Source organism: Haliotis rufescens, unplaced genomic scaffold (assembly GCF_023055435.1).
Source record: "Haliotis rufescens isolate VD_foot unplaced genomic scaffold, xgHalRufe1.0.p SCAF_17, whole genome shotgun sequence".
In the NCBI taxonomy this organism is placed as follows: Eukaryota; Metazoa; Mollusca; class Gastropoda; order Lepetellida; family Haliotidae; genus Haliotis; species Haliotis rufescens.
The window spans coordinates 5,549,423-5,560,375 of NW_025963857.1; positions in this window are offsets into that span (position 1 = coordinate 5,549,423).

Here is a 10,953-nt window from a genome sequence, read left to right on the forward strand (position 1 = left end):
CTGGGATGGCTTTGGAATTCTTCACAGAGATTTCTCGAAGCATTTTAACTAGGGTTTGCACACATACCCGATGCAATGCATTGAGTGACATCATATAGCTAACGCATGGGCGGATACAGCTCTTTTGAAAAGGGTGGGTGCACAATTGCACGATCTATTTATTGTCTTTAGTGGTAATTTATACAGAAATAAAGATTTTTTTCGAAATAAAATGGGTGGGTTCGCACCCCCGGAACCCCCTCTGTATCCGCCCATGTAACGCGTTGATACACGGCACGTGGAATTGCTATGTTTGAAATGTGTACTCATATTCATTAATGCTCTTTTTCAATGTATGCTTTATAAAATGCATGAGTTGTCATACTTGGCATTAGCTTTTTATCTAAGGTATTCCTGTGAATGTTACATGTGTACCTTATCTCTTGGTGTATTTTTACATGATCTTTCTTCAGATAACACTGTAAGCCGTTGCAGTTTCGCGAGGGCTATAGGGTTTTATATCACGAGTCGGAGACGAATGGTATAAAACCTAACGAGGGACGCATATAAAACCTCATATACCCCGAGTGATCCTGCTACAACGAATTTATCTCGCCGACATGTTTGAATCTGCCATTATAAAAGAATTAAAACAAACTGAAAATTGTTAGAAAATATTTGTTGAGGTGAGGTTAACTTTCACGTGACTTTCATTGACTCGTAAACAATGTACAGCTTTTTGCGGAGATGTATTCTCCCGCTCAGAAATTTCTTTCCCCTCCCATGCGGGATACATAGCAGTTGATCAATAGTCACGTGAACCAATCAGATCTCAATTGTCTGACATGGCGGTTACAAATAAGTATTATGGAGGTAGGCATGTGGAGAAAATAATACAGTAAACTACGTTTATAACGAACACGCTTATAACGAACAGACCGATATAACGAACCTATTTTAAGTCCCGGTCATTTGTTGTATATGTGCTGTATATATGTTTATAACGAACTACGGTTATTACAAACTAAAATTTGTGGTCCCCTTGAGTTCGTTATAACCGTACTTTACTGTATTGAACTATTAACATTATTACAAATGCAATTAAATCCACTATATAGACAGGGAATATTTTTGTGTCACCGCTTCAACACATGCCTAGAAATGGTTACGGCACCTGACAACATTAGAGGTACAGTTGGTTAGGGCACCTGACAACATTAGAGGTACAGTTGGTTAGGGCAGCTGACAACATTAGAGGTACAGTTGGTTAGGGCACCTGACAACATTAGAGGTACAGTTGGTTATGGCACCTGACACCACTGAGGGTGCAGTTGGTTAGGGCACCTGACAACATTAGAGGTGCAGTTGGTTAGGGCACCTGACAACATTAGAGGTACAGTTGGTTAGGGCACCTGACACCACTGAGGGTGCAGTTGGTTAGGGCACCTGACAACATTAGAGGTGCAGTTGGTTAGGGCACCTGACAACATTAGAGGTACAGTTGGTTAGGGCACCTGACAACATTAGAGGTGCAGTTGGTTAGGGCACCTGACAACATTAGAGGTACATTTGGTTAGGGCACCTGACAACATTAGAGGTACAGTTGGTTAGAGCACCTGACAACATTAGAGGTACAGTTGGTTAGGGCACCTGACAACATTAGAGGTACAGTTGGTTAGGGCAGCTGACAACATTAGAGGTACAGTTGGTTAGGGCACCTGACACCACTGAGGGTGCAGTTGGTTAGGGCAGCTGACAACATTAGAGGTACAGCTGGTTAGGGCACCTGACAACATTAGAGGTACAGTTGGTTAGGGCACCTGACACCACTGAGGGTGCAGTTGGTTAGGGCAGCTGACAACATTAGAGGTACAGTTGGTTAGGGCACCTGACAACATTAGAGGTACAGTTGGTTAGGGCACCTGACAACATTAGAGGTACAGTTGGTTAGGGCAGCTGACAACATTAGAGGTACAGTTGGTTAGGGCACCTGACACCACTGAGGGTGCAGTTGGTTAGGGCAGCTGACAACATTAGAGGTACAGCTGGTTAGGGCACCTGACAACATTAGAGGTACAGTTGGTTAGGGCACCTGACACCACTGAGGGTGCAGTTGGTTAGGGCACCTGACAACATTAGAGGTACATTTGGTGAGGGCAGCTGACAACATTAGAGGTACAGTTGGTTAGGGCACCTGACATTATTAGAGGTACAGTTGGTTAGGGCACCTGACAACATTAGAGGTACAGTTGGTTAGGGCACCTGACAACATCAGAGGTACAGTTGGTTAGGGCACCTGACAACATTAGAGGTACAGTTGGTTAGGGCAGCTGACAACATTAGATGGACAGTTGGTTAGGGCACCTGACACCACTGAGGGTGCAGTTGGTTAGGGCAGCTGACAACATTAGAGGAACAGCTGGTTAGGGCACCTGACAACATTAGAGGTACAGTTGGTTAGGGCACCTGACAACATTAGAGGTACAGTTGGTTAGGGCACCTGACAACATTAGAGGTACAGTTGGTTAGGGCACCTGACAACATTAGAGGTACAGTTGGTTAGGGCAGCTGACAACATTAGAGGTACAGTTGGTTAGGGCAGCTGACAACATTAAAGGTACAGTTGGTTAGGGCACCTGACAACATTAGAGGTACAGTTGGTTAGGGCACCTGACAACATTAGAGGTACAGTTGGTTAGGGCACCTGACAACATTAGAGGTACAGTTGGTTAGGGCACCTGACAACATTAGAGGTACAGTTGGTTAGGGCACCTGACAACATTAGAGGTACAGTTGGTTAGGGCACCTGACACCACTGAGGGTGCAGTTGGTTAGGGCAGCTGACAACATTAGAGGTACAGTTGGTTAGGGCACCTGACAACATTAGAGGTACAGTTGGTTAGGGCACCTGACAACATTAGAGGTACAGTTGGTTAGGGCAGCTGACAACATTAGATGTACAGTTGGTTAGGGCACATGACAACATTAGAGGTACAGTTGGTTAGGGAAGCTGACAACATTAGAGGTACAGTTGGTTAGGGCACCTGACAACATTAGAGGTACAGTTTGTTAGGGCAGCTGACAACATTAGAGGTACAGTTGGTTAGGTCACATGACAACATTAGAGGTACAGTTGGTTAGGGCAGCTGACAACATTAGAGGTACAGTTGGTTAGGGCACCTGACAACATTAGAGGTACAGTTGGTTAGGGCAGCTGACAACATTAAAGGTACAGTTGGTTAGGGCACCTGACAACATTAGAGGTACAGTTGGTTAGGGCACCTGACAACATTAGAGGTACAGTTGGTTAGGGCACCTGACACCACTGAGGGTGCAGTTGGTTGGGGCAGCTGACAACATTAGAGGTGCAGTTGGTTAGGGCACCTGACAACATTAGAGGTACAGTTGGTTATGGCACCTGACAACATTAGAGGTGCAGTTGGTTAGGGCAGCTGACAACATTAGAGGTACGGTTGGTTAGGGCACCTGACAACATTAGAGGTGCAGTTGGTTAAGGCACCTGACAACATTAGAGGTACAGTTGGTTAGGGCACCTGACAACATTAGAAGTACAGTTGGTAAGGGCAGCTGACAATATAGGTACAGTTGGTTAGGGCAGCTGACAACATTAGAGGTACAGTTGGTTAGGGCACCTGACAACATTAGAGGTACAGTTGGTTAGGGCACCTGACACCACTGAGGGTGCAGTTGGTTAGGGCACCTGACACCACTGAGGGTACAGTTGGTTAGGGCACCTGACACCACTGAGGGTGCAGTTGGTTAGGGCACCTGACAACATTAGAGGTACAGTTGGTTAGGGCAGCTGACAACATTAGAGGTACAGTTGGTTAGGGCAGCTGACAACATTAAAGGAACAGTTGGTTAGGGCAGCTGACAACATTAGAGGTACAGTTGGTTAGGGCACCTGACAACATTAGAGGTACAGTTTGTTAGGGCAGCTGACAACATAAGAGGTACAGTTGGTTAGGTCACATGACAACATTAGAGGTACAGTTGGTTAGGGCAGCTGACAACATTAGAGGTACAGTTGGTTAGGGCACCTGACAACATTAGAGGTACAGTTGGTTAGGGCAGCTGACAACATTAGAGGTACAGTTGGTTAGGGCAGCTGACAACATTAGAGGTACAGTTGGTTAGGGCAGCTGACAACATTAAAGGAACAGTTGGTTAGGGCAGCTGACAACATTAGAGGTACAGTTGGTTAGGGCACCTGACAACATTAGAGGTACAGTTTGTTAGGGCAGCTGACAACATAAGAGGTACAGTTGGTTAGGTCACATGACAACATTAGAGGTACAGTTGGTTAGGGCAGCTGACAACATTAGAGGTACAGTTGGTTAGGGCACCTGACAACATTAGAGGTACAGTTGGTTAGGGCAGCTGACAACATTAGAGGTACAGTTGGTTAGGGCAGCTGACAACATTAAAGGAACAGTTGGTTAGGGCAGCTGACAACATTAGAGGTACAGTTGGTTAGGGCACCTGACAACATTAGAGGTACAGTTGGTTAGGGCACCTGACAACATTAGAGGTACAGTTGGTTAGGGCACCTGACAACATTAGAGGTACAGTTGGTTAGGGCAGCTGACAACATTAGAGGTACAGTTGGTTAGGGCACCTGACAACATTAGAGGTACAGTTGGTTAGGGCACCTGACAACATTAGAGGTACAGTTGGTTAGGGCACCTGACAACATTAGAGGTACAGTTGGTTAGGGCAGCTGACGACATTAAAGGTACAGTTGGTTAGGGCACCTGACAACATTAGAGGTACAGTTGGTTAGGGCACCTGACAACATTAGAGGTACAGTTGGTTAGGGCACCTGACAACATTAGAGGTACAGTTGGTTAGGGCACCTGACAACATTAGAGGTACAGTTGGTTAGGGCACCTGACAACATTAGAGGTACAGTTGGTTAGGGCACCTGACACCACTGAGGGTGCAGTTGGTTAGGGCAGCTGACAACATTAGAGGTACAGTTGGTTAGGGCACCTGACAACATTAGAGGTACAGTTGGTTAGGGCACCTGACACCACTGAGGGTGCAGTTGGTTAGGGCAGCTGACAACATTAGAGGTGCAGTTGGTTAGGGCACCTGACAACATTAGAGGTACAGTTGGTTATGGCACCTGACAACATTAGAGGTGCAGTTGGTTAGGGCACCTGACAACATTAGAGGTACGGTTGGTTAGGGCACCTGACAACATTAGAGGTGGAGTTGGTTAGGGCACCTGACAACATTAGAGGTACAGTTGGTTAGGGCAGCTGACAACATTAGAGGTACAGTTGGTTAGGGCAGCTGACAACATTAGAAGTACAGTTGGTAAGGGCAGCTGACAATATAGGTACAGTTGGTTAGGGCACCTGACAACATTAGAGGTACAGTTGGTTAGGGCACCTGACAACATTAGAGGTACAGTTGGTTAGGGCACCTGACAACATTAAAGGTACAGTTGGTTAGGGCAGCTGACAACATTAGAAGTACAGTTGGTAAGGGCTGCTGACAATAGAGGTACAGTTGGTTAGGGCAGCTGACAACATTATAGGTACAGTTGGTTAGGGCACCTGACAACATTAGAGGTACAATTGGTTAGGGCAGCTGACAACATTAGAGGTACAGTTGGTTAGGGCACCTGACAACATTAGAGGTACAGTTGGTTAGGACACCTGACAACATTAGAGGTACAGTTGGTAAGGGCACCTGACAACATTAGCGGTGCAGTTGGTTAGGGCAGCTGACAACATCAGAGGTACATTTGGTTAGGGCAGCTGACAACATTAGAGGTACAGTTGGTTAGGGCAGCTGACAACATTAGAGGTACAGTTGGTTAGGGCAGCTGACAACATTAGAGGTACAGTTGGTTAGGGCACCTGACACCACTGAGGGTGCAGTTGGTTAGGGCACCTGACACCACTGAGGGTGCAGTTGGTTAGGGCACCTGACACCACTGAGGGTGCAGTTGGTTAGGGCACCTGACAACATTAGAGGTACAGTTGGTTAGGGCAGCTGACAACATTAGAGGTACAGTTGGTTAGGGCACCTGACACCACTGAGGGTGCAGTTGGTAAGGGCACCTGACACCACTGAGGGTGCAGTTGGTGGCGGCATCTGACAACATTGGAGGTACAGTTGGTAAGGGCACCTGACACCACCGAGGGTGCAACTCACAACATTAGCTTGGCAGTAGGTTATCCTGAGGATTAAAACTGGGGAAGGTGTTGATCGTTTCGAGAACTCTTGGTGTCATCACTATTTGATAGTGATTGATGATTGTGATATATTCGGAATCGTACAATGGACTTTGCTTTTAGTAGAGATTATCATTATGGAAAGGTTTTATCGTTTTTTCTACTGTTAGAAGGCGAGTTGAGAACGGGTGGTGTGTCTGCTTGTTTCAATCACAAGAACCATGAAAGAACAATGTAATTTAAATTAGAAGACTAATTTCAGCATCGTCGCATTCGAACCGGACTCAAAACGAATCCGTATAGGTCCAGGGTGCTTCGTATCACGACACACGTGAGATATGACACACGGGATACTCTTGCCGTATTGTGTAACTGTTTCTGTATGTAAAGCTCTTGTAAAGGGGGAGGTGGGGTAGTCTAGTGGTTAAAGCGTTCGCTCGTCACGCCGAAGACCCGGGTTCGATTCCCCAAATGGGTACAATGTGTGAAGCCTATTTACCGTGTCCCCCGCCGTGATATTGCTGAAATATTGCTAAAAGCGGCGTAAAACCATACTCACTCACTCCTTGTAAAGGAATCCCTAACACGGTTATCAAGTAAAAACACATTCTCGGATATCTATATAAATCAATCGAGTTCCATCATCATGAAATGATCATGATGCAAATAATCGTCTTTTAGCCTTCCAATACCTCTCGGAAGCCTCAGCAGAAAATAACATGCCCTGATTAGACAAAGTTAATGCTCACGTGGACATATATATCTCCAGCGTCGTGTCGGGGTTCTCAATGCATGGCCCTGTGTATGCCATATTTGTCGATAATTGAGGTCCCGAGATATGCACCTCGTCCTTTGATGTCGAGGATGCGGGTCTAATTGAAAATACATTACATTTCACAATGTCTATTATACTCCCCAAATCCTGTTCCCTTATTAGGATATCAAAGGGAAGTCTAATGTATTACTCATTATATTAGTTGCAAAGTGTAACTGATTTCTATAATGGTACCTGTTTGACAGACTCCATGCGAAGCTTGTTACATTATGAAGAGGACCTTCAAACAGGTATTTTTATGTGTGAATTTATGAAATACGTTTTAAGCACAACATATTATACCGCTAATTCGATACATGGTGTTATACGCGTACAACAGCACTCCCCTTACTTATTTGCGACCGCGCTGCTTGACATCGCAGTGATTTCATTGGACAAGGCAACAGAACGTCCTTTAAACCATTCAATTTGATTATTTTTTAATGTGAAAGTAAAAAAACAAAGTTGATTTGAAAGTGAAATATTTTCCCATTACGCAGTTTTCTCATGAAGCAGCCCGACAAAGTGGCGATGGTTGACGATCCTCGGTCCAATTACAGTAAACTACGGTTATAACGAACCCGCTTATAACGAACTGACGGATAAAACGAACTTACTTTTTGGTCCCAACTACTTGCTGTAGTCATGCTGTATATGTACTTATAACGAACTACGGTTATAGCGAACTAAAATTAGTAGTCTCTTTGAGTTCGTTATAACCGTAGTTTTCTGTATGTCACATGGTGTAGCTCCACTGTGAGCTTTTACCATTCATCACGACTCTTTAGACGCGTTATTATGATTCTAAATATATTGCGGCAGGGAAATCTTTGACAATATATTTATGTTACACACATGCACACCCAAATATACATATTCAGACAATTGTCATAGTTTTTCATGTATATTATGATTAGGTACATGTAATAATTACATGTTCTTCCTCATGGCTGGTCTGTTTCTTTCGACCGCCTCCGTGGTCTAGTGGTAGAGCGTCCGCCCGGAGAGCGGAAGGTCCAGGGTTCGATCCCGGGCCGCGTCATACCAAAAGACGTTAAAAGATTGTGCTTGTTGTTACCCTGTCTGGCGCATTAAGGGGCTAAAACAAGGACTGGTCGGCTCGGAGTCAGTATACTGTGTCTGAGTGGGGTATTCATGTTAAACTGCGGCATGGTATCTCAGTGAGCTAGCACTATAAATCGGCATCAGTCCGGACTAGTACAAGCAGCCACACACACACATACACGTGCATGCACGTCGATATATAAGTGCAATAATCTTGGACGCGACGTTAAACCCAATTTCACCTCACCTCACCTCTGTTTCTTTCTGCATACGAGTAAGACTTTCTGCTTGGATTGGCAGCATGAAAACAAGGAAATTTGGTCAAGACGTTTAAACTAAGACAGAGGTATATCGATGATCTGACATCGTTCAATAATGGCCAAATAGCCGATTCCCTTCCTCTGATTTACCTACCGGAAGTAGAAATGAACGATACCAGTGAAGCCACCTCATCTGTTTCATATTTAGATGAAGATTCAGAGTGACAATAAAGTATCCACAAGACTGTATGACGAGGGGGTGACTTCAACTTTCCCTTTATGTCGAACAATATGCCAGCAGATCCGGCCTTTGGCATCTACATTTCATTACTTTTGAGGTACAATCGAGCATTCTCTGTCTACGATGATTTAAAAGAGCGCCCTAAAGACTCGCGCAACGTTGATTTGGTTTACAACATTCAAAGCCTTAGTAAAAAATTACCATCAGGTACAAAATGATGATTCCCAATTTTGACTTGTACCATATCTTCCCATCTTTCTCACGAAAATGATTGACTTTCCTTTGCGTGTATTTTTTACGGGTGTCACTGGTAGAGCAGGATACATTCACACTTTTATCATCACTATTTGATAGCGATTCATGAACGCATGCTTATGATATAGTCGGAATCGTACAACGGATTTCTCATGATTATGGAAAGTGTTTTGTCGCTTTTATTTTATATATACATTATGTGCAGACCACTGTCACACATTATATGTATATTATGAATATATCTTGATAGGGAAAGACAGACCTGGATAGGGTAAGCCGTAAGTTGATAGGGTAGGCTTTAACGTGTAAGGGTAAGCCGTAACTTAATAGGGTAACTTGTAACGTGTAAGAGTAAGCCGTAACTAGATGGGGTAAGCTGTAACGTGTAAGGGTAAGCCGTAACTTAATAGGGTAAGCTGTAACGTGAAAGGGTAAGCCGTAACTTGATAGGGTAAGCTGTAACGTGTAAGGGTAAGTTGTAACTTGATAGGGTAAGCTGTAACGTGTGAGCGTAATCCGTAACTTGATAGGGTAAACTGTAACGTGTAAGGGTAAGCCGTAACTTGATGGGGTAAGCTGTAACGTGTAAGAGTAAGCTGTAACGTGTAAGGGTAAGCCGTTACTTGATAGGGTAAGCTGTAACTTGTAAGGGTAAGCCGTAACTTAATAGGGTAAGCTATAACTTGATAGAGAAGCTGTAGATTGATAGCTCAAGTTGATACTTGATCGGGTAAGCCGAAACGGGTAGGGAAGGATCGACCTTCATATGGTAGGATCAATATTGATAGGATTAGTTGAACCATTTTGGGAAAGCTGAGATATGACACAGTAAGCTAAAACTTGATACGGTAAGTTTCACCTTGATAGGCAAACAGCGATTAATGAAAAACAAAACGTGTTGAAATGACTGATGGTGTGACGGACAAAATCAAATTTCAAAATCGGCCTTGCGTGAGTAATTACATATTTAAATGCATTTGTTGTACAAGTTATGTTTCAACAAACGAGTAACATCAACCACATTTGTTCCAACCATTGGTATGACCTTCGTGAACTTGTCTTTGCTGCCGAGTCTTAACTTGGTGAATGTCGAGCGCACTTGAATGACTTCCACAGCGGTATCTGAAGTTTAAATGAGTTACAGGAAACAGCGTTGCTATTTCTCTAGAACGTGGATTCAGTTCTACAAAGAAAGCTACAAGAAAACGAAATGATAGAATACCCAGAGGCTTCCGCGAAGACGGGAGCTGGTCTGATTGTATCTGCGATCACGTCATTGTATCTAAAGTCTGTGCTGTAACAAAGTCAACACGGTGGGCATGTGTTGATAGAAAGGCTAAACGACTCCTGTTATGTCTCAGAGTTGACCAGATTACGCGTGAGCGACGACGAAGATCGATGTTAATGTCGTTGCTGGCCAAGAACCGAACATCCAGCTAATCATACTGCGAGGCAGGGCCCTATGCCACGCATACACCTCAACACGCGCCATTTCTAAATCGACAATCCTTTTGTTGCTTTTCTATGCAGACTTTCCATTTGCTCAATTAACAATTTCTGTAATGGTCGACCCGGAAGGCATAGAGTTCTTCTGGGAATTCTTGCATTGTCTAATTCTGTCGATTGGATCCCGCTTCCTATAGTTGCTTAAGCCCTTATGGCAATAAGTGTGAGCGGTGTCGGGCACGGGAAGAAAGGGCGCTGTCACTGGAAGTGACTAGGAATAAAGGGATGCTCGTCTCTCTTTTAAAATACTGGCTAATTCAAAGCAGATCGGAACACTTGGTGAAAGAGGACTACATGATTCAACGGATTCTGCCTAGCACCATGGACAAAAAGATTCTATTGAAGTGCGGCATGATTTAAATCTTAGACATTTTTTTTCAACTTCGCCAAGAGGTTATGCGTTTAGAAAACACAAATGGTGGCAAACAGAAAATTACTTTAAAGTGCAGTAGGTCGTTAAATCTATGCCAGAATCGAATTGAAGGATCTCAATATTTAACCTGCATGTTGAAATTGTATAAGTAATCAATACAGGGGATATAATTCAATGAGGAATGCTGGATTTAACAGTATTTCGCACCATTGTGGTAACATTCCCCGAAGACCACCTCAGTAAGTACAGGT